At 40.8% G+C, this 24,968-nt stretch overlaps 1 protein-coding gene across 3 annotated transcripts in view; it reads right to left on the minus strand.

Annotated features, from left to right (window-relative positions):
* SCRG1 (stimulator of chondrogenesis 1) overlaps nt 1-24,968 on the minus strand; it is a 200,609-nt gene that overhangs the window by 158,395 nt on the left and 17,246 nt on the right. The window contains exon 2 of one of the 3 annotated variants that reach the window (XM_040418673.1): nt 11,869-11,947. The exons of the other annotated variants lie outside the window; for them this stretch is intronic. The gene's annotated coding sequence lies outside the window, so the exon portion shown is untranslated. The remainder of the gene's footprint in view (nt 1-11,868; nt 11,948-24,968) is intronic. 3 annotated transcript variants of the gene reach the window in all.

Here is a 24,968-nt window from a genome sequence, read left to right on the forward strand (position 1 = left end):
CACTGTGATCCGGCCCCGCCGCTCCAGTACAGTTATAAAATGTGTCCTAGGGGTGGGTAGGGGCGTGGCCAGGGGAGGTGGGGTGAGTTCCACCACCTTTTCTCTGAGAAAAAAAGCCCTGAACACGGCTGACAATTTTTAGTAAAGACCAATTAAAAAAATTATTTTTAGCCCAAAATGAGTAAAATGCAATCATTAAAAAATTGCCCCGAAGAAGTCCATAGCCTTTAATGAGTTAAGTAGACAATGGCAATACATTTTTAATTGATTTTTTCATGATGTGATATCACACTCAAGTTTAGATTTGCTCTAACAACCTTAGTTATAGAGGAAATTAGCCTTGTTCCAGTGACTATTGTCAGTGTTATGGCTGTGCTGGGTCTAGTCTATATATGTCAGTGTGTATGTGTATATATATATATATATATATATACAGTGGTCCCCCTAGTTACAATATTAATTGGTTTCAGGACGAGCATTGTATTTTGAAACCATTGTAAGTTAAGTAATTGGTTCCAAAGCCCCAAAATGTCATCCAAGATAAGAGAAAATGAAGATTAAGGCTACTTTCACACCTGCGTTCGGGTGTCCGCTTGTGAGCTCCGTTTGAAGGGGCTCAGAAGCGGCCCCGAACGCATCCGTCCTGCCCTAATGCATTCTGAGTGGACGCGGATCCGCTGAGAATGCATCAGTCTGCCAGCGTTAAGCCTCCGCTCCGCTCAGCAAGCGGACACCTGAACGCTGCTTGCAGCGTTCGGGTGTCCGCCTGGCCGTGCGGAGGCAAGCGGATCCGTCCAGACTTACAATGTAAGTCAATGGGGACGGATCCGTTTGAAGATGACACCATATGGCTCAATCTTCAAACGGATCCGTCCCCCATTGACTTTCAATGTATAGTCTGGACGGATCCGTTCAGGCTACTTTCACACTTAGAAATTTTTTTCAACTATAATGCAGACGGATCCATTCTGAACGGATCCAAACGTCTGCATTATAGGAGCGGATCTGTCTGAGCAGACATCAGACGGACCCACTCTGAACGGTAGTGTGAAAGTAGCCTTAAAGGGGTTCTCAAGGAATTTAAGACAATGAAAATATGTAAATATTACTCTATTATAAATATTCTCAAATACCTTCCATTAGTTAGAATTGCTTGTTTTTTTCTGGGGACCAATCATCAGGGGAAATAAAATTGCCGCCGTCCTATTAGTACACACAAAACCTGTCCTAATCGCACAGCAGGACAAGTTACTTCACAACACTGAGCCAAAGAGCTGCCTCATCCTCCTCTCTGCTTTATTTGTCAGGGATTATGATTCTGAAATACAGTTTAATATAATCTTTAGCTGAATCTCTGTAGGAATGGAGTCCATGAGGAGGCATGAAGTACAGAGAGGACGGACAGAACAGACTGTGGTAATGTGGGGTTGTGGTAATGGAAACTGCATACAAGTGCTGCTGCTCATTGCTACATCTGCTCATGAATTCCATTCCTACAGAGATTCAGCTGATTACCATATTAAACTCTAATTCAGGAGATCATAATCCCTGACAAGTAGAGCAGAGAGGAGGATGAGGCAGCTCTTTACCTCAGTGTTGGGAAGTAACTTTTCCTCCTTTGTGATTAGGACAGGTTTTGTGTGTACTAATAGGATGGCGGCCATTTTGTTTCTCCTAATGATTGTTCCCTAGACAAAACGAGCCATTATAAATAATGACAGTTATTTGGGAATATATTTATAATGAAGTAATATTTAAGTATTTTCATTTTCTTAATTCCCAGAGAACCCCTTTAAGAAAAATAAGCAGATAAGTAAGACAAAAGCAATAAGTTCTTACATATAATGCCTCTTGCAAACAACCGCGGTTTGGCTCCGGGTCCGAGCCGCATTTTTTGCGGCTCGGGTGCGGACCCATTCACTTCAATGGGGCCGCAAAAGATGCGGACAGCACTCTGTGTGCTGTCCGCATCCGTTGCTCCATTGAGTGGCCCCACAAACATTATAGAGCATGTCCTATTCTTGTCCATTTTACGGCCAAGAATAGGCATTTGTATAATGGGCCGTCTGTTCCGTTCCACAAATTGCAGAAGTCACACGAGCGGCATCCGTGTTTACAATTTGCTGACCGCAAAACACGGCACGTTATTGTGCAAGAGGTCTAACAGTCATGAATAGTTGCTAACTAGCAACTAATACAACTATTTTACTGGAGAAGTGTCCTTGATTGGTTGGATCTGAGTCTGAGGCATTGTATGTTGAGTCTAGTTTTAACTTACGATGGGTCAGAAAAGACCATTGTATGTTGAAAATATTGTATCCTGAGGCCATTGTATCTCGAGGGATCACTGTATATATATATACAATGCAGTAAGTAGAATGAATAACGATAGCGTCACTCACCCAAATGTTGCAAGATGTATCTTTATTTGTGTACAATCGAATACAAAGTTCAGCGGGCTGGGGCAGACAACTGCGTGTGTATGCTGAGTGATCAGCTGGCGACGGACGTTTCGTGCACCTTGCGCTTCCTCTGGCCTCTGACCTCATCACGCTACCTGTGCGCTCCTTTTTAACGCGTCTCAGTTGCCTAGGCAACCACCAACGCCGAAGCAAATCAGCAATCAATTACCTCGCTTGCTAAACTGTGAATCTAGGTTAGCATATATTAGTAGACAAAGTAGATGTCAGGGATGTTTTTAGTCCGATACCTGAATTCACAGTTTATCAAGCGAGGTAATTGATTGCTGATTTGCTTCGGCGTCGGTGGTTGCCTAGGCAACTGAGACGCGTTAAAAAGGAGCGCACAGGTAGCGTGATGAGGTCAGAGGCCAGACCAGCTGATCACTCAGCATACACACGCAGCTGTCCGCCCCAGCCGCTGAACTTTGTATTCGATTGTACACTAATAAAGATACATCTTGCAACATTTGGGTGAGTTCCACTATCGTTATTCATTCTACTTACTGCATGATTACTGTGGACTTCCTATTCATAGCAGAGCACCACTGAATAGTGTTATCAGCTGGCTGAGCTGCCAGTTCCCCGTCCCATATTGAGAACACTGGACATATCAGCAGTGCCGCCTCATACCTCTACGTACCTTCATATATATACAATGCCCAGGTCCTAAGGACCTGGTCCTGATCAAACAGTTAAGCAATAAAAAAAATTGTTAGGGCCTATGTTGCAGAAACGCCGTGCATATCACATCTACCTGCTATCTATTGGCAGGTTTTTTTTCCCCATCAGAACATGTGACAAATAGATCCTAATAATACAGGTAAAGACATATCAAAAGCAAAAACATGTAGTTAAAGGGATTCTGTCATGAGATTTTAGCCCTATAAGCTAAACATATGCCCATGTCCGTACTAATAACATGAATCCTAAACTGGCCTTATTAAACCTGCTTGTGGCTCTATTAGCTCAAAACACAGGTTTTTATAACCGGTTAATCGCCTACCTAAGGTGCCCAAGGGGACGTCAGTTAATACAGGGTGCCCGGCCGTCTGATGCCCAGCACCTCCTTCCCAGTCTTAATCACCGCCCTCCCTGTCTACAGTGACGCCTTCCTCACCTCAGCGCCGCACTTCGCTCAACGAAGCCGCTGCCAGGAGTCCGCAGCGCATCAGGCTGAGCTTAGTGCGCAGGCGCCGGATCTAGCAGAGGGCTGGCTGGATCTGGCGGAGGCTGCTCTGAGGTGAGGAAGGCGTTACTGTAGACAGGGAGGGTGGCGATTAAGACTGGGAAGGAGGCGCTGGGCACCAGACGGCCGGGCACCCTGTATTATCTGACTACCCTTGGGCACCTTAGGTAGGCGATTGACCGGTTATAAAAACCAGTTTTTTGGGCTAATAGAGCCACAAGCAGGTTTAATAAGACCAGTTTAGGATTCATGTTATTAGTACGGACATGGGCATATGTTTAGCTTATAGGGCTAAAATCTCATGACAGAATCCCTTTAAAATTCATGTTGGGCACAAAATTCTGATAGCATACTCTAATAATTTACAGATCTGAAAAAAAAATCCTTGCAGAACTTTGTTTTTCTGTTGAGTTTTCTTATGACAACAGGCCAACATAATAAAACATTTATGACTGCTCCCTTTATAGAAGTTATTACATAATGAATTTTATTCATCACTTTGTTGTCTAATTATTTCAACAAACTGCTAAATATTTATATGAAGCCTAATTCCGTGAATATTTATATTTCATTTCCAAATGACCATGTTTGAAGGAGGACTCCCGTCCTGAGCTTATCCCATAATATATCCCTGTGTAAACACATCCCGAACATACATAAACTGTTGTTTCCTAATGTTTTCAAACTTTTACAGCTGATGTAATAAATCTTATTATTTAATGTAAATTCATGACAATATAATAATGAAAAATGAGTAGGACTTATTCTCTTAACAAAATGTTGTTACAGGCAAATACAGTTACACATATTCTCGACCGCATATTTTTCTTCCCTGCTCAGCTGCTCTACGTAATTCCTTTCATGCAAGAGAATGTGTTCCTCATTTTGGTTTATTTACATGTATGTACCGTCATTGACAGGGCAGCACTGTTCTTTATCAAGTTCCCATGCTTCAGTTAGCCACGTTTTGGTGAGATTAAGACGTCTTTGTTTGGAGGCTGCTTTTTGGAAGTGGGAGGAGGGGGAACTTTTCGTCTAACTTTCCCATCCCCTTGCATTACTTCTGGCTGTACAGTTCAAACATAGCATGCTTGTTTGGTCAGTTCTGGAAACTAGTCTCCAAAGCGAGTGGCCTGTCGTGGAAGCTGCAAATATGTTTCATAAACTGGATTAAAATGACATCCGTTTTCAGTACAGATGACTACATGTCATACATTTGCTTTGCGTTCTATATGCGTAGTGTGGATGACAGTATACAGGGGGATATAGTGTGGAGAAGACATGAGACTACATCCCTACTATCACCTACATTCAGCCACAGCATAGGACATAAAACATATGTGCATATTCTGTCTTTCTCCTCAACAGTTGGCGCATTGAATGAGATCACAGTCTGCTATTATAAATGGGATTTCAGACCGCGTTTGAAGTGGTGCGAGACATGCTGTATGTCAGGACTGATGTCCCCTCTCAACTAGTCTTGAGGAAATGAAAATGGGTCACATATGAGCCGCTTAGTGATATAAAATAATAACAATGGAATGGGATAAATTTACTAATGTATACAGTATAGCTTTCTTTTCCTTTCCCGGTTGACCTTTCATTGATGTGTTGGAGTTTAATTATACCGTTTAAATTGATGTTTTTGATCCTTCTCCTAAACCTTTTATTGATTACGCTATAAACTGGAAGTGAATTAGCACAGCGTTGTTGCTTTTCCTGTTTTTCTAAAGTTGACTGTAGACATGAGACAAATTTGGTTAAATTACCAATCAACTGTTTTTCCAGATGGTCACCCCTAATTTTATATGTGTTGCTTGTCAGCCATGATTTAGACAACCTTACTACACCACCTGGCATTTTTTGTCTATTCATGGTACCAACCAAAGGTACAGTGGGATGACTTGCGTCTGATGGCCATTCTCATATCTATGGTCAGTTTTAGAGTATTTAAATATTTAGTGCACTAAAGTGAATAACCTATGGACTACTTATTGGTTGTAACATAGGTCATCACTTATTACTTTTTGGCCCGTAGAATTAAACTGCTCCAAAAAAAATTTTTTACCTCATTTTAAATATGTTTTGAATAATCAGAATTTTTCTGAATTTGACAATAAAAGTAGAACAGCATGTTTGTTTGAAAAAGCCAGTTTAGCCTAAATGCGTCACATCTTCCCATATTGTGTTTATGGCAATAAAGTAATTGTTTTGAATTAAAAAATGAGTGCGGTTCCACTTCTTCTGCAACCAAGGTAAAACCGGGAGTAGATTAAAAAAAAAAATAAGGAAAAGTAGAATCTTTCCTATATACTTTCTTTGACCATATCCTTGTTTTATTTTTGGATTGATTTGCTGATAAAGGGAATGATTCCCATTGTAGAAGTATTTGCGGAATTGCTGTGTATGTGATAGATGAATATAAAACTGTTGGTTCATCTTTGGTTGATTAAACTTGAGTCTTCAATTTAAGCTACAGCACTTAATTACACTTTAATATTGTTGTCATGGTTCGGAAACATCACTTTACAAGTGTACATTTCTATCTGTGATCATATGAGAAAAGGCCAATCACCCACTTGGTAATCACACAAGGATTGCTGCTCATAGTATCTGGGGTTCCATATTTTCCTTTTGTCTGCATCAAATGTAGGAAACACTTTTATGTCAGTAAATCTGGTATACTATAGACGCCACAAATCTGTTCATGATGTAAATTTATGGCAATTTAAATAAGAAAAAAATGTTGGCAGTACATGAGAAGAAACTACAAACCAACATTCAAAAATGATTTAATTATGTAGCTTTTCATTATGTAAGCTTCAGCCTGTAGTACCTCCTATCACTCTGTCTGTAGATGGTTACATGAGCAAGCTCAAGTACAAAGCCTTCATTAACACCCAAACGTGACTACTCTAATGTGAAATCATGGCAATGTTACAATACCATAATAATAAAAGACTCATTCTGTGAGATATATCAATGTATGGACAGTTCAGTACACAAAAACCTTCTATTTCATCCTAATTGCCAGGCTCAGACTGGCCGACCGGGGAGACGGGGGATTCCTTGGTGGGCCCCCAGTCTCCTGCGCCCGGAGATAAGATGGAGGAGTAATTATTTCTCTTGTTTCTCAGGACAGATAGTTATTGTAGCCACTAGGTGGCAGTATTGCACAGTGATGCAGCCTCCTACTGGTGTAAAATGTACAGGAGGCCACACAGTATCTTCTAAGCTTCCCGGGCTGCTGGCAGTAAAGGAGGAGGGAACATGTCTGGCCATCCTCCTGCCCTCCCTGCTGTCAGAAAACTGTGGTTGCTGGAGAGAAGGACTCCTCTGCGGTGCTGGGCTGTTTTCTCAGGTGTGTGACGGTAGTGAGCTGTAGGAGACTGTAAGGGGGCAATAGGGGATTTGTTTATAGTAGACTCAGATCTGTGTATGTGTGCTGCTCTCTGCAGAGTTCAGATGGAATGGGGGGTACTCTGCCCTAGGTCCCCCCAATGCCTCTGCTTTAGGTGCAGCCCCATTAGTGCCACAGCTCCAGATGCCCCCCAATGCCCCCAATCTAAATGCACCCCTAATATTACCTCTTCTCCAGTTGCCCCCCTAATACCTCTGCTCCAGGATCACCACTATTACCCTGCCTCAGGCGATCCTAATGCCTCTGCTTTAGGTGCACCCCCATAAATGCCCCAGCTCCAGATGCCCCCACTCTAAATGCACCGCTAATATTGCCTCTTCTCCAGTTACCCCTGCTCCAGGATCTCCACTATTACACTGCCTCAGGTGACCCTAATGCCTCTGTTTCAGTTATGACACTCCGTTTGCGCCCTTTGCTCACGTTGTTCCTCCAGCACCTTTGCTTGGGCTTTGTTAAAGGTTATGACCTGCAAAGAGGGTTGGACTTTTGACTGAAAAATTCTGCACAGTGCGTCACAATCTCCAGTATTGACACTAATGGTTTACATGGTGGCAGTGATGATATTCCGTATTTACAGGCATCACTGCTGCCATGTAAAGAAATACTGGTGGTGAAGTAGTGGAGGATTTAAAGCGGTTGTCCAGGTTTTCAAGTTATCCTCTCCACACCATAGGGCATAACTATACGATTCTGCAACCCCCACTGATCCTAGGAACGGGTCCGTTCCCCCTTTTTGATGGTGTGGCAGGCCACACATATGCCCTGCTTCTCCATTTAATCTCTTTGGGACCACTGGAAATAGCCAGTGCTGTACTCCGCTATCTCCAGCGACCCCATAGAGAATGTATGGAGAGGCAGGGCATATGTTTGACATGCCTCTCAGTCAAGAAGGGGGATCAGTGGGGGCTCCAGTGTTCAGACCCCCACGGATAATTTAGTTATTCCCGATCCTGTGGATAGAGGATAACTAGAAAAGTGGACACAGGCCCTTTAACAGGCGAGCATTTCTATTTTAGTTTGACACCTACAGTTAGGTCCATATGTATTTGGACAGAAACAACATTTTTCAAATTTTTGTTCTGTACATTACCACAATGGATTTTGAACAAAACAAATCAGATGCAGTTGAAGTTCAGACTTTCAGCTTTAATTCAGTGGGTTAAACAAAATGAATGCATAAACATGGGAGGAACTAAAGCATTTTTTAAACTCAATCCCTTCATTTCAGGGGCTCAAAAGTAATTGGACAAATTAAATAATTGTCAATAAAATGTTAATGTCTAATACTTGGTTGAAAACCCTTTGTTGGCAATGACTGCCTGAAGTCTTGAACTGATGGACATCACCAGACGCTGTGTTTCCTCCTTTTTAATGCTCTGCCAGGCCTTTACTGCAACGGTTATCAGTTGCTGTTTGTTTGTGAGCCTTTCTGTCAGAGGTTTAGTCTTTAACAAGTGAAATGCCTGCTCTATTGGGTTCATATCAAGTAACTGACTTGGCCATTCAAGAATATTCCACTTCTTTGCTTTAATAAACTCTTGGGTTGCTTTGGCTTTATGTTTTGGGTCATTGTCCATCTGTATTATGAAACACTGACCAATCACTTTGGCTGCATTTGGCTGGATTTGAGCACACAGTATGTCTCTGAAAACCCCAGAACTCATCCGGCTGCTTCTGTCCTGTGTCACATCATCAATGAACACTAGGGACCCAGTGCCACTGGCAGCCATGCATGCCCAAGTCATCACACTGCCTCCGTCGTGTTTTACAGATGATGTGGTATGCTTTGGATCATGAGCTGTACCATGCCTTCGCCATACTTTTTTCTTTCCATCATTCTGGTAGATGTTGATCTTGGTTTCATCTGTCCAAAGAATGTTCTTCCAGAAGTGTGCTGGTTTTTTAAGATTTTTTTTAGCAAAGTCGAATCTAGCCTTCTTATTCTTGAGGCTTATGACTGGCTTGCACCGTGCAGTGAACCCTCTGTATTTACTTTCATGCAGTCTTTTCTTTATGGTAGATTTGGATATTGATACACCTATATCCTGGAGAGTATTGTTCACTTGGTTGGCTGTTGTGAAGGGGTTTCTCTTCACCATGGTAATTATTCTGCGATCATCCACCACTGTTGTCTTCCGTGGGCATCCAGGTCTTTTTGCATTGTTGAGGTCACCAGTGCTTTCTTTCTTTCTTAGGATGTACCAAACTGTAGATTTTGCCACTCCTAATAGTGTAGCAATTTCTCGGGTGGTTTTATTCTGTTTTTGCAGATAAAGGATGGCTTGTTTCACCTGCATGTAGAGCTCTTTTGACCGCATGTTTACTTCTCAGCAAAATCTTCAAAATGCAAGCACCACACCTCAAATCAACTTCAGGCCTTTTATGTGCTTAATTGAGAATGAAATAATGAAGGAATTGTCCACACCTGCCCATGAAACAGCCTTTGAGTCAATTGTCCAATTACTTTTGGTCCCTTTAAAAACAGGGTGCCAAATGTAAAGGAGCTGAAACTCCTAAACCCTTCATCCAATTTTAATGTGGATACCCTCAAATAAACTCTAAAAGTCTGGACTTTATGTCCATGTCCCTTATATAACTATAACTTGAATATCTTTTAGTAAACAGGTAAAAAAATATATATATATATTTGCGTCAGTGTCCAAATATATATATGGACCTATCTGTATTTTGGGCCAGATTTTTTATTTTATTTTTTTTACACCCAAAGAAAACCTTTAAGGATAGGGAATGTCAAAAGGTCCAACAGCTATGACACGACAGGTGATAAGTGTCTGATTGATGGGGGTCTGACTGCTGGGACCCCCATGATCAAGGGAACGTGGTCTTAAGAACCTTGTGTACATAGATTGGCGGTAATGTAATTGAGTGTCTCAGGACCCCTTTTTTCATGATCAGTGGGTGTTCCAGCAGTCAGACCCCCAGCAATCTGATATTTATCACCTAACCTGTAGATTGGCAATAAGTCATTATGGTAGGACAACCCTTTTAATTATAATGTAGATTATGTACAATATGAGGAGGTTAATATTTGGTAAATTTTATGCCAGGCATTTATTCTTAAAGGGGTTAAAGGGTTTGTCTCACTTCAATAAATGGCATTTATCATGCAGTTAATACAAGACACTTACTAATGTATTGTGATACTCCATATTGCCTCCTTTCCATAACATTATACACAGCACGTATCCGTGGTTATTACCACCCTGTAATCCAGCAGTGGTGGCCGTGCTTACACACTATAGGGAAAGGCTGGAAGTGCGCATAGGCCAACACCTTTACCTATACATAGCACAGTGGTCAAAACCATGGATACGTGCTGCGTATTATGTGATGGAAATGAGGCAATATGGACAATCACAATACATTAGTAAGTGCCTTGTATTAACTTTCTCTACATGATAAATGTCAATTGCTGAAGTGAGACAACCCCTTTAACCCCTTTAAGTGTGCTACACTCAATAGGGTTAGGCATAAATGTCTTGGTGTGTGCATTGCGTGTTTCCTATGTGTGATTGGTATGTGATATATATGTTCTATGTATCAGTGGTGTATGTGCAGTATGTGACATATGCATTAGTGGCATGTGAGCCATGTATAAGTGTTTTGTGTGCCACATGTGGCCAATGAGTGATTGGTGTGCGCTGCATGTGTCTTGTTTCTGACTAACTTAAGTGTAGAATATCTATATATGTGTAAATTCTGCCACATGTATGTTTGTGCATTTTGCTGTGAATGTCTGCCATCATACTTCATCTTTAATATTTCTGTTATCACTGTAAGGGCTCATGAACACGACCGTTGGATGTTTTGAAGTCTGCAAATTGCGGATTCGCAAAACATGGATACTGGGTGTGTGCGTTCCACATTATGCGGAACAGAACAGCCGGTCTCTAATAGAACCGTCCTATCCTTCTCTGTAATGCCGACAATAATAGGACATGTTCTATAATTTTGCAGAATGGCCATGCGGACATACAGACACTGAATACTCACGGGGAGTCTTTTTTTTTTTGCGGCCCTATTGAAGTGAAGTGAACGGTACAGACATGGAAAAAAAATAAGTTAGTGTGCAGGAGCCCTAAGGTGGCCCCCCAGAATCAGTTACACTGGTGGGCCCTAAGTACCCCAGCCCGACACTGCTAATAGAAATTCAAGGACATGTAAGTATCACCTACATTTGCTACTAATTAAAGCCAGACACTGATATGTATTATGTTCTTTTTATCTGTTTTCATCTTCAAATTGTAAATTCTTTTTAAATCTGTTTTCTGCCACAGCATTCAGATATTTTCTTTCTAATCCTGCATGTGATGATAATGAGATGACTGCTGAGAATAAAGCTGTACAGAGCAGGGAGTGTCAGACTATAATGAGGTTCAGTCGGCAGAATGAAAACTGTAGAATTTCAGGATTTTGTAAAATATGTATAGATTTCTGGGCCAGTAAGTTTGCTGCTACCTCCTAAGAATAATGTAGGACATTTATCAAAACTGGTGCAAAGGAAAATTGACTTAGTTGCCCATAGCAGAGTTACTTGGGAAAATACAAAAAAGGATGCAACCTCTCATCAACCTGGGATCTGTAGTTCCATAGACTTCACAGCTACATAGATATCCACTGCTGCTTTGTCTCTTCTACCGACTCCCTTTTAAGAAGGACCAGACATAGTGCAGCACTGCCAAACGGTGCGACCAAAGTACTTTAATGGTATACTCACAGAATGAAAAAGGTAAAAATATAATGAAGGAATCGTGGCCTGACCATGGTTTTTACCTCACCGGCTGCCATCTACGTTTCTTCATTCCTCTTTGCACTTTATACAACATATAGTACATGCTGACCCGAATGACACGTCACCTGTGGTAAAATTAGTTTCAATTAGATAAAATCCATGCTCAGAAATAACAGTAACTTAATTCAGAGTATTGCAGGTGCATTACTAATTTTGTTAGGCCCCTTTCACACGAGCGAGTTTTCCGCGCTGGTGCAATGCGTGACGTGAACGCATAGCACCCGCACCGGGATTTTTCACGCAGCCCTGGCCCCATAGAAGTGAATGGGGCTTATGTGAATAACGTATTGCATCCGCAAGCAAGTGTGGATGCAATGCGTTTTTCACTGATGGTTGCTAAGAGATGTTGTTTGTAAACCTTCCGTTTTTTATCACGCGGGTGAAAAACGCATCAAAACGCATTGCACCCGCGAGGAAGAAACTGAACAACTGAACGCAATCGCAGACAAAACTGACTAAACTCGCTTGCAAAATGGTGTGAGTTTCACTGAACGCATCCGGAGCCAATCCGTCAGGCTCATGTGAAAGAGGCCTTAGAATTTCTCACCATAGTACAGAACAACCCAGACTCCTAAAATATGGTGCAGACAAGTGCACTTATTACCACAGCTACTGTAGTAAAATATATATTCTTGGCAAGCCAATATATACGTAGAAATGGTAGGAAAAAAGCTTGATGGCCTCTGTTTCCTATGTAACATGGTGTTAAAGGGGTTTTCCAGGAACTTGATATAGATGTCCTATCCTTGGGGCAAAAAAACGGTTCCTACACAAGGGTTGTCTGCTTCTTGTGTTTGCCCCTGATCTATCTGCTGCTATACAAAAAAAATAAAAAAATACTTTTTTATCATAAATATCTGAAGATATACCTATTTTCTCCAGATTTGTTTTTGATAGATTTAGATTAATTGATCATACGTGATCATTATACAATAATATTCTCACAGCCCCTGTATTGTAGAATAATACTGTTTGAAAGCCTTCACATTAATGATGTACAACTCTTTTTATTTGGAGATATATAGAATGTAATTCATTCCTAGTTTGAATAGTGGCAGTTAAAGAGATCCTGCCACCATGAAATGCAATACAATCTGCAGGCAGCATGTTGTAGAGCAGGGGAAGTTGAGCAGATTAATATATAATTTTGTGGGAAAAGATTCAGTAAAGCATGTAAATTATACATTTATATCTCTATTTTTTTCTGAACTTATTTCAACATCTATGTACATCAGTGACTGACAGCTATCTATGCATACACACTTACACAGAGAATGCTATCAATCACTAATAACACCTCTCCTGTGTACAACTATTAGAGACTGACAACTATCTATGTATACACACTTACACAGAGAATGCTATCAATCACTAATAACACCACTACCATGTACAGCTATCAGTGACTGACAGCTATCTCTGTATACACACTTACACAGAGAATACTATCAATCACTGATAACACCTCCCCTGTGTACAGCTATCAGTGACTGACAGCTATCTCTGTATACACACTTACACAGATAATGCTATTACTGATAACACCTCCATTGTGTACAGCTATTAGTGACTGACAGCTATCTCTGTATACACACTTACACAGAGAATGCTATCAATCACTAATAACACCTCTCCTGTGTACAACTATTAGTGACTGACAACTATCTATGTATACACACTTACACAGTAAATACTATCAATCACTGATAACACCTCCCTGTGTACAGCTATCAGTGACTGACAGCTATCTATGTATACACACTTACACAGAGAATACTATCAATCACTGATAACACCTCCCCTGTGTACAGCTATCAGTGACTGACAGCTATCTCTGTATACACACTTACACAGATAATGCTATTACTGATAACACCTCCATTGTGTACAGCTATTAGTGACTGACAGCTATCCATTTATACACACTTACACAGAGAATGCTATCAATCACTGATAACACCTCCCCTGTGTACAGCTATCAGTGACTGACAGCTATCTCTGTATACACACTTACACAGATAATGCTATTACTGATAACACCTCCATTGTGTACAGCTATTAGTGACTGACAGCTATCCATTTATACACACTTACACAGAGAATGCTATCAATCACTGATAACACCTACCCTGTGCACAACTGAACTCATAAAAAAAATAATACTTAAAGGGGTTCTACACTTTGTTTTAACTGATGATCTATCCTCTGGATAGATCATCAGCATCTGATCGGCGGGGGTCCGACACCCGGGACCCCCGCCGATCAGCGGTTTGAGAAGGCAGTGGCGCTCCAGCAGCGCTGCGGCCTTCTCACTGTTTACCGCCGGCCCAGTGATGTCACGACTAGTATCAACTAGCGTGGGCAGGGCTATTCAAGTGAACAGAGCTTAGCCCCACCCATGCTAGTTGATACTAGTCGTGACGTCACTCGTCCAGTGGTAAACAGCCTTCTCAAACAGCTGATCGGCGGGGGTCCCGGGTGTCGGACCCCCGCCGATCAGAAGCTTATGCTCTATTCAGGGGATAGATCATCAGTTAAAACAAAGTGCAGAACCTCTTTAAATCTATAAATTACAAGTTTTACTGAATCTACACCCACAAAACTATGTCAGTCTTCCCAATATCTCCTGCTCTATATCATGCTGTCTGCAGATTGTACTGAATTTGCAGGTGTACAGTATAAAGGGGACATGGTTATATTGAATGGTTTTAGGTCATAGAAAGGCATTGTGCCCACACTGCACCTGACAGAGATCTGAAGGAAATGATGACCTTGTAATCTTTTAATAGGTTTTCCAACTTTTTTATACTGATCGGTGGGGGTCTGATACTTGTGACCCCCACAGATCAGTTTTTGAGGTGCTGTGGTGAGTACCATGGCTTTGTCACAGCTTACCCTAGGCAAGTGATGTCTAGTTCTTTGAATTTTCTTCAAATGAATGGAGCTGAGCTAACAAGCACAGCCGATATGCAATGTATGGTGCTGAAGGAGGCCATGGCGCTCGTTCAACAGTAGCTTGCAGAAAAGACACACACAATGCTTTTTGTCCGGTGACTTTTCTAAGAATTGCTGTCGCATTACTTGTTGCCCTGAAGCCCCAGTCTTAAAGGGGTTTTCCAATTTATATCAATACCCTTTAGGGTCCATTCACACGTCCGTGTGTTTTGCGGATCCACGGATCCGCAAAACACGGACATCGGCGATGTGCGTTTCGCATTTTGCGGACCACACATCGCCGGCACTTAATAGAAAATGCCTAATCTTGTCCGCAATTGCGGACAAGAATAGGACATGTTCTATATTTTTCGGGATCGGAATTGCGGACACAGAAGTGCAGATCCGCAATTCCGGATCCGGGCAGCACAACGTGCTGCCCCATAGAAATGAATGGGTCTGCAATTCCGTTCCGCAAAATGCGGAACGAAATTGCGGACGTGTGAATGGACCCTTAAGTGAATAATTTATGGAGGTAGCTGTAATTTTGTAATGTATTTCTTTTACATTTACTACCTTTACATCTTTCGTTCTGGACTATGTCCATGCAGCTCTTTCTTATTTCCTATGATGTTATTATGTTAAAGGTCAGTGATAGGGGAGTGTCTATGTAACTAGCTGGGTGGGAGGAGCTATAAACTAGCTGGGGGTTATTAGTGGCAGTGATAGGGGAGTGTCTATGTAACTAGCTGGGTGGGAGGAGCTATATACTAGCTGGGTGTTATTAGGGGAAGTGATAGGGGAGTGTCTATGTAACTAGCTGGGTGGGAGGAGCTATATACTAGTTGGGTGTTATTAGGGGAAGTGATAGGGGAGTGTCTATGTAATCAGCTGGGTGGGAGGAGATATAAACTAGCTGGGTGTTAGGGGCAGTGATAGGGGATTGTCTATGTAACTAGCTGGTGGGAGGAGCTATAAACTAGCTGGGTGTTGTTAGGGGCAGTGATAGTCATTAGTGATGAGCGGCAGGGGCAATATTCGAATTCGCAATATTTCACGAATATTTTGTAGAATATTTGTCATATATTCGCAAATTCGAGAATACGCTATTATTTTCTCGATTGCGAAAATCGGCAGTGTAATATTCACGTAAAGCGCGCGCAATACAGGTGTGGGTCACTTTTGCTACATTTTCCAAGCTGCTAGAAGTTTCCTGAGACTGGAGAAAATGGTTGGCATGGCAGAACATACAAAATGGCTTTATATGCAGATAGAGTGCTGCAATATATTTGCGATTGCGCAAATCGGCAATTAATGATGCGCATATTTTGGTGAAACTTTCACATTTTAGCAGGTCTCACTACATATTACTGATTGGTGCACTAAGTATTGTTGTGAACTTGTGACATCACAGCATTATGTCTGTAGCATGTATGTATGGACAGCAGAAAAACAGTAATTCCTATCACACTACCTAACACCCTGCACTGGAACCTATCAGATACACTATATCACTATCTAACCTACACTGACTATCTCCCACTAACTATCTGTATTATATATATGAGCTAACTAACTATCTAATGTAATTGGATAAGGAATAGGATCCAGATGAAAGCACAGAGCACAGCAATGACACTGCTCTCTCTCTCAGAACTGCAAAAAAACTACAGAAAATGGCTGCTGGGGAGGTTCTTATATAGTAAGGGGTAGGCAACTTTCCTATTGGTTGCTAAGCTCAGACAAAGACATTGCAGCCTTCTCGTTGGCCCACAAGCAAGAAGGGATCATGGGTTCAAATGAAAAAAAATCTAGAATATTCGAAAATCCAAATATATATCACTATATTCTAAATATTTGCGAATTCTCGAAGTGCTGATATTCGCTATTAATTTTCCCTATTCGAATATTCAGGCCCAACACTAGTAGTCATATTGCTTTTCCTTTACAGACATGCATGTGATATAGTGAAAAGAGGTTAAATAGTCTCAATCCAAGATCAATCAATGTAATATGCCAAGTCATTTATTTAACATTTAAGCCAACTTTTATACCTTAGAGCTAATGGACAGCCGTCTTCAGACCTCTGTCTGTGCCCAAGTTGAGCATTTAAAACCTGTTGTCATATTCATTTTATGTAATTACAATCTGAGATGTTCCACTGTAATATATTCCAGCAAAGTCTTAATGTAAAAAGATACAGTCAGAGCTACGTGTAGTCTACTTCACGCACTATTAAAAGCATAAACATTTCTATAAAAACAGATTTTGGCAGGAAAAGACACTGAAAACATCTGTGATCCATATACTAGATGTAACATTCTTTGATCTCTTTGGCCGTAGATACATTCTTTCCTTAAACCTGCATTAAATGCTTATAATGTGTAAATACTTGATTCCTAACAAGTGTTCTTGCTTGGCCAGGAAAATATGGCTGCTTCTCCAAAGACAGCGTGTCTCCCAGAAGATGGTTCAGCTGTGACTTTTAAGATTACATCACCTATATTGAGTATTGTGAGCTGTGTATCTCTGTATCATAAGCAGAAAGCCACTGGTGAATTGCTAATAGTCCATGCATTGCGTTGCGTCAGCTGTGTGACCTCTGGAATATCTGTTAGCTTTTTGACCTTCAGACAACCACTTGATTTAAAGCCTCTCATACCGTTGTATTCTAGAAACAATGGTAGTCAAACATTTTTGATGTTTTTTGACAGCCCAAAAATAATAAACCTGGGTGCTATGATTAGGAGATCCTGTGAATAGACTATATCACGACACTGGGTCACAAGCACAATTCTTTGAAAGATGGGAACACATTTGGGATGTTATAAGTTTGGTTAGACATGGTGTTAAATCCCTTTATCTTGGCTGCAATGGACCAATAGGTTTGAAGATGGGGAGAATATCGAAAACAAGTTTCTGAGTTTGTTAAGGTGGTGAGATGACAGGGAATGAAGAAATGACACTGATAAAAAGAAATACATTCAAGGGGTTTTCTGAGATTTTTTAACTGATTACCTATCCTCGGGGTAATCAGTAGTGATGAGCGGCAGGGGCTATATTCGAATTCGCAATATTTCACAAATATTTTATAGAATATTCGTCATATATTCTCGAATTTGAGATTATTTTATTGAATGCGAAAAATCGACAAATCGCGTAATGCGAATTCGTAACTCGAAATACAGGCGTGGGTCACTTTGGCTACATTTTACAAGCTGCTAGAAGTTTCATGAGTTTCTCCTGAGACTGGAGAAAATGCTTGGCATGGCAGAACATTACGATAGCTTTATATGCAGATAGAGTCAAGTGCTCCAATATATTCACGATTGCGCTAATCGGCAGTGATTAGAATATTTTTTTGCACTACGTGCAACTTCACATTTTAGCAGGTCTGAGTACAGATTACTGATTGGTGAGCTAAGTATTGTTGTGAACTTGACATTGCTTCCTTCTCATTGGCCCACAAGCAAAAAGCAGAGAGGAATCGTGTGTTCAGATCAAATTAAATGCTGAATATTCGATATAACGAATACATAGCACTATATTCAAAATATTCGCGAATTCTCGAAGTTGCGATATTCGCAATAAAAATTTGCTATTCGAATATTCGTGCTCAACACTAGTAATCAGGACCCCCGCCGATCTGCTGTTTGAGAAGACACCAGCACTCACAGTAGTGCCACGGCCTTCTTGCAGCTCACCAAGCACAGCGTAATACATTGTACAGATGCTGTGCTTGGTAGCTCAGCTCAGTTGCATTCACTTTAATAGGACTGATCTGTGCCTAGGCAAAGCTGCAAGAAGGCTGCGGCGCTACTTCGAGCACCAGTGCCTTCTCAAAAAGCTGATCAGCAGGATCCCCAGGTGTCAGACACCACCAATCAGATACTGATGACCTACCCGGCAGATAGGCTATCCATTAAAAATGCTCAGACAACCCCTTTAATATAATAATAGATTCAGAAGAATAAAATAAGAAGCAAAGCAAAATTACAAGTTAAAGAAAACTAAAAAGAGGAAGAATATTTCACTTTTTGTTCACAGTCACATTTTTTCAGGAAGAATTCATGATTATTAGTGCACAAACTTTGGGGGTCATTTATTAAGACTGGTGTTTTAGACGCCGGTCTTCATACCCCTTTAGTTGGCGGTGGCCTCTACATAACTTCAGTGTATCCAACAACTGTCTAAATCTACGCCAGCTTCCTTGCTAGGATAGATTTAAACCATTTTCTATGCCTAAAATAGGCGTACAAAATGATAAATGAGATGGGCCGACCAGCACGTCCCCTTTCCTGCCCGCACCCCCTTTTTTAGACCTGGTGTGAGCGGAGAAAAGTTGCAGATTGCGGTGCAAATAACCTTTGCACCGCAATCTGCGACAGATATATGCCAAAAAGTGTTTGTAACACTTTGTAATGACCCCCTTTGTCTTTAGTGTCAAGAAAAGTGGCAAGGAAACCTTAAATTTGGAATTACGTGGAGTAATTGCATTGATATACAAATCTTATAGCATCCACTATATTTAGTATTGGGTTTACTCCTTTTTTGCACCCTGTGATGTTTACTTCTACAGTTGTAGTATTACTAACATTGTTATCAGTTTGGATACTGTGATTTTTCTCCTATACTCAGTTTTAGCATCAGGGGCGGATTGGGAACTTAAAGTGGCCTTGGAAAAAAAACTAAAAGTGGCTACAAGTTGTAGGTGAGTCCAAATTTACAGAAGGTTGGGCAACACAAGTAGGCAGAGCCAACAGAAATACGTGGGGACAGCAATACCGTAGTGCAGCACAAAATACCACTCCAGCAAAACCAAATACCACAGTGCAGCATTCAGGAGGGAACTAGCAGCTGCTGGCCAGGTGCGTAAGTACCTGATACTCATAGCATTGACCCCTTGGATACCAGAGTTTTTTTTTGTTTTTGCATTTTCATTTTTCTTCCCAATCTTTCTAGAGACACAAGTTTTTATTTTTCCATTCACATATCCTTATAAGGGCTTATTTTTTGAGGGACAAGTTGTACTTTCTAATGCCACCGTTTTAAGGGTTTTGTCCCTATGGCGTTCCATTTGTGGCAAAATTGACCCATGCCCTTCATTCTATGGGTCAGTATGATTACAACGATACCACATATGTATAGGTTTTTTGTATCTAAATAGTGTAAAAATAAATTAAATTTTTCTCCCAGGCTGTGAGCTGTGCGCTGCGATTGGTCAGCGCTACAGCCTAGGAGAAGGAGACTCCCACAGGACAAGGGAAGACCCGCCTACTATAACTTAAGGAGCAAAGGTACCGGAGGGCATAACGGGAGAACGGAGCGGCGCCCGGGGATAATAGTAAGTGCAGTGAGATCCCCGGGCGCCGCTCTACATGGCAGCATACTTAGTTCACATAGTTTTTACAAGTGAAAGGTCCTCTTTAATGACCACGATCAGCATTATTGCCGGTTGCAGTCATTAGCCATGGCGCCCTCTGCACGCGCGAGCTGGTGCCATATTTACCCATTCGCCATATTTACCCAAACATGTATGGTCCTGGTAGCGAAAGAATCAATGCTGATAGCATCAGATCGTTATGTACCTGGCCAGCGGCCATGAGGAGGCTTTGGGTGGCCCCCTGGGCATTGTCCCACCGAGTAACTTCCCTGTAGTGTCAGTCTGCCCTGTTCAGCACCATGAAACAAAACATAAAAATGTCAATTCATGGGTATAGTAGCATGAATGCACAGCTACCGAACTAATAGTGTGAATCATGCAAGAGCAATCTCAGGGTGAACTTCGCTTATATACTGATAGCAATAATTCCACATCTGCTTTAGAGTCCATAATCCAGGAAAACCTCAAATACTGCGTTACAGGTTGTTCTAGTTAATTTCAAGGTAAATACTGAAGCCTGGAATAGATGCAGATTAGAGGGGTCATACGCAGCGCACACATTCCCTGTATCTAAGTAACCAGTTGTTTTTCTTGGTCTTTTCATTTCTATATTCAATATATATTCATTTCACCATGGGGATTTATTTATAGACTTTAAATATTAATTCATTACAGCAGAACAAGTCTCTGTATACACAGATTTCTGTTTGAGCTCTTAGCTCCTGCTTCACTTTCTTGCATTACTAAATGACCAACCTTATTTAGCAAACCTTTCCAACGTGCAGAAGCCTAGGCAAAATAAACGGCACTAAATGGTGTTTATGTAGCAGATAAATAAAGAGGAGCTTGCCACTATTTAATGCAAGTGTGAGGAAAGCATCATTTTTAATGCTATGTTTATCCTCCCTCACACCCAGAGCAAGGCAAACATGATTCTGCATTAAAAGGGCTTTTTGACAAGCAATACTGAGGATATTGGTCACTGACTACCTCGTGTGAACAATTTAGGTTGTGATTTCCCCAGCTGTAAGTTTTGGGAGCCATACAGAATTTGGATAGACTTTATGCCTTTATTGTATGTGATCTAAAGGCTGGACTGAGATGTGAGCCTGCCAAAAGAGAGATTATATAGCCAAATAAAATGCACTTTTACATGGTTTGAGAAATTTCACTTCCACACTACACTACATTTCAACACTCTAGCCATATAAAATGAATGTACCATATTACAGGGATGTGTTGCAGGAAGCAAAAATGACTATTATTATGTGAATGTTATTTCAGGACCAATGCAAAGCAGGTTGTATTATTAGGATTTTACTAATGTATAGGAGTGTTAGGAATTTATTTACCTGTTGTCTAAATCTTACGGTGTGTTTGTAAAAATTTGGAATTTGCTGCTATAAATCAGAAATCATTAATCCATCAATGACCGCAAGCCATCCTGGCCCAGATGCAGCAAAACAGGCCCAAACCATGATACTACCACCGAGTTTCAGAGATGGGATGAGTTTTTTTTGCTGGGATGCAGCGTTTTCCTTTCTGCAAACATAACGCTTCTCATTTAAACCAAAATGTTCTATTTTGTTCTCATCCGTCCATAAAACATTGTTCCAATAGCCTTCTGAGTTGTTCAAGTGATCTGAGATTGGTTTCTCCTTATAAACCTGCCATACACATCATTGTTGTTCAGTGTCCTTCTGATGGTGGACTCGTGAACACACACCTTGCTCTTGGCGTGATCTTTGTTGGTTGACCTCTTCAGGGAGTCTGTCTGATTCTGCATTAGTGTTAGTGGAGTCAAAACTCTTTAGAGACGGTTTAGTAATATCACCAGTCTGATGAGCATCAACAACTCTTCTTCTGTGGTCCTCAGATATCTCTTATGTTTTTTGCCATGATTCCCTTCCACAAACATGTGCGAAGATCAGACTTTCAAAGATTCCTGTAACAGCCATCCACTCACACCTGATTGTCATCCCATTGATTGGAAACACCTGACAAATTCTAATTATCTGCTAATCCTAAAAGTTCACATACATTTTTCTATTCACAGACATGTGATGTTAGATTATTTTATTATTTTTATTATTTTATACTCATATGTTTGATTTGGTCATCTTTATGTACTTTTAGGGTTATATATGTATACATTATATATATATAAGCAGTACAGGGTATCATAGAATCGATGAAAAGATCGCCTGTTAAAGTCTCCCTGTGGGACTTGTAAATGGTTAAAAAAAAGTGTAAAAAAGATTTTTAAATAAAAAAATCCAAGTTAAAAAATATTTTTTCCATTCCAAAATTGAAAATAAAATCTTCTCCATATATTTGGTATCACTATGTCCGTAATGACACACACCACACAATTATCATGTAATTTATCCCATACAGTGAACACCGATAAACATAAAAAAAAACATTGGCAGAATTGCTTTTGTTTGCTTATTCACTACCAAAAATGCTATGTAGTCCAAAATTATAGCAGAGAAAACTACAAGTTGTTCAGCAACAATTAAGCCCTCACACAGCTCCATAGAATGTAAAATAAATAATTTATGGGTTTTAGGATGTGGCTATGCAAAAACATTTTGTTTTTAATAAAAGGGGTTTTATTGTGTAAAATCTGTAAAACTTCAAAAAACTATATATATATTTGTTATATCTGTAATCATACTGATCCAGAGAATTAGGTTATCATGTTATTTATACCAAAAAAATGAACGCTGCAAAATTTATAATGTAAAACTGGCAGTATTGCTGTTTTTTTCCCATCCCCCAGAAAGAGTTTATAAAAGTTAACCAGTAAGATATATGTACTCCAAAATGGTACCATTAAAAACTACAACTTGTCCCACAAAGCGCCCTCATATGGGTACATATATGCATACAGGGGAAGAGGTTAACCCGTAGGATACCAGCGCCGTACATGTACGGTGATGATATCCGGGTCAGAAATCCCAGCGCTGTACAGCTATGGCGCTCTGATAGCCGGACACTTGCGGTATGCGCCGGCATCGGTGAAAACACTGCATTAACCCTTGCACTGCCATGGTCAGCGCTGACCACGGCATGTGCGGGATCCTGCCAAGTGCAGGTGGCCATCGGGTCGCTGCGCTGCTGTGACGAAGATCCGATGGCAGGAAAGGCTGCCCGATGCCTTCCTTAGGCATCGTGGCTGTCTTCCGTGACAGCCTGTGAGATCCAGCCCCCTGGATCTCACAGGCAGGAAGCTGTAAGTGTAATACACTGTGTGATACACTTACAGCCAATTCATCACAATACAGAAGTATTGTAACGCATTGTAAAGGGGATCAGAACCCCAAAAGTTGAAGTCCCAGAGTGGGACAAAATATAAAGAGAAAAAAGAAGTTAAAAAAATAAAGTTTTACAAAAAAATTCAAAGTTTCAAGTAATAAAAAAAGCGTCCTTTTCCCAAAATAAAGTAAAAAAAATTTAAAAATAGGGAAAAAAAGAAAAGTACACATACTAGGTATTGCCGCGTCCGTATCGACCGTCTCTATAAAAATATCACATGACCTTACCCCTCAGATGAACACTGTCAAAAAAATAAAATAAAAACTGTGCTAAAAACAAAACATTTTTTTGTCACCTTACATCACCTTACAAGTGCAACACCAAGCGATCAAAAAGGCATATGCCCCCCAAATTAGTACCAATCTAACCGTTACCTCATCCTGCAAAAAATGAGCCCATACCTAATACAAACACCTTAAAAATAAATAAACTATGGCTCTCAGACTATGGAGACACTAAAATATGATTTTTTTTTTGTTTGTTTCATAAATGCTTTTATTGTGTTGAATGTAAAAAAAATAAAAAAGTTGACAAATCAGGTATTTACACATCCATAATGACCTTCTCTATAAAAATGAGTCCCCACATAAGACAATCACTTAAAAAATAAAAAAACAATGGCACCCATAAACCTATCCATCAAAATCTGCTCTGCAAAAGCCATATGGCACTCCTTCCTTTCTGAGTCCTGCCATGTGCCCCCACAGCACCATGACATATGGATTAATGCCATATTCAGGAGAAATGGGTAACTAAATTTGGAGCTAAAGCAACATTTTATTGGAAGAAACAAAACTTTTCATTTTTATAGGCAAGTGTTTCCAAATTCCATAAAACACTTAGGCCCCTTTCACACTAGCGTGACAGATTAGGTCCGGATGCGTTCAGGGTGCATTCAGTGAAACTCGCACTATTTTGCAAGCAAGTTCAGTTGTTCAGTTTTTTCCGCGCGGGTGCAATGCGTTTTGATGGGTTTTTTCACGCACGTGATAAAAAACTGAAGGTTTACAAACAACATCTCTTAGCAACCGTCAGTGAAAAACGGATCGCACCCGCACTTGCTTCCGGATGCAATGCGTTTTTCACGCAGCCCCATTCACTTCACGCAGCCCCATTCACTTCTAAACGCAGAATATAGAACATGCTGCGATTTTCACGCAACGCAGAACTGATACGTGAAAAACAACGCTCATGTACACAGACCCATTGAAATGAATAGGTCAGGATTCAGTGCGGGTGCTATGCGTTCACGTCACGCATTGCACCCGCGCGGAAAACTCGCTCGTGTGAAAGGGGCCTTAGGGGGTCAAAGTGCTCAGTACCCCCCTTAATGTATTCTTTTAGGGGTGTAGTTTCCAAAATGGTTTCACATTTTGAGGGTTTCCACTGTAGGGGTACGTCAGGGTCTCTTCAAATACAAAATGGTGCCTAAAAACCATTCTAGCAAA

This window comes from Bufo bufo, chromosome 2, assembly GCF_905171765.1.
Source record: "Bufo bufo chromosome 2, aBufBuf1.1, whole genome shotgun sequence".
NCBI lineage: Eukaryota > Metazoa > Chordata > Amphibia > Anura > Bufonidae > Bufo > Bufo bufo.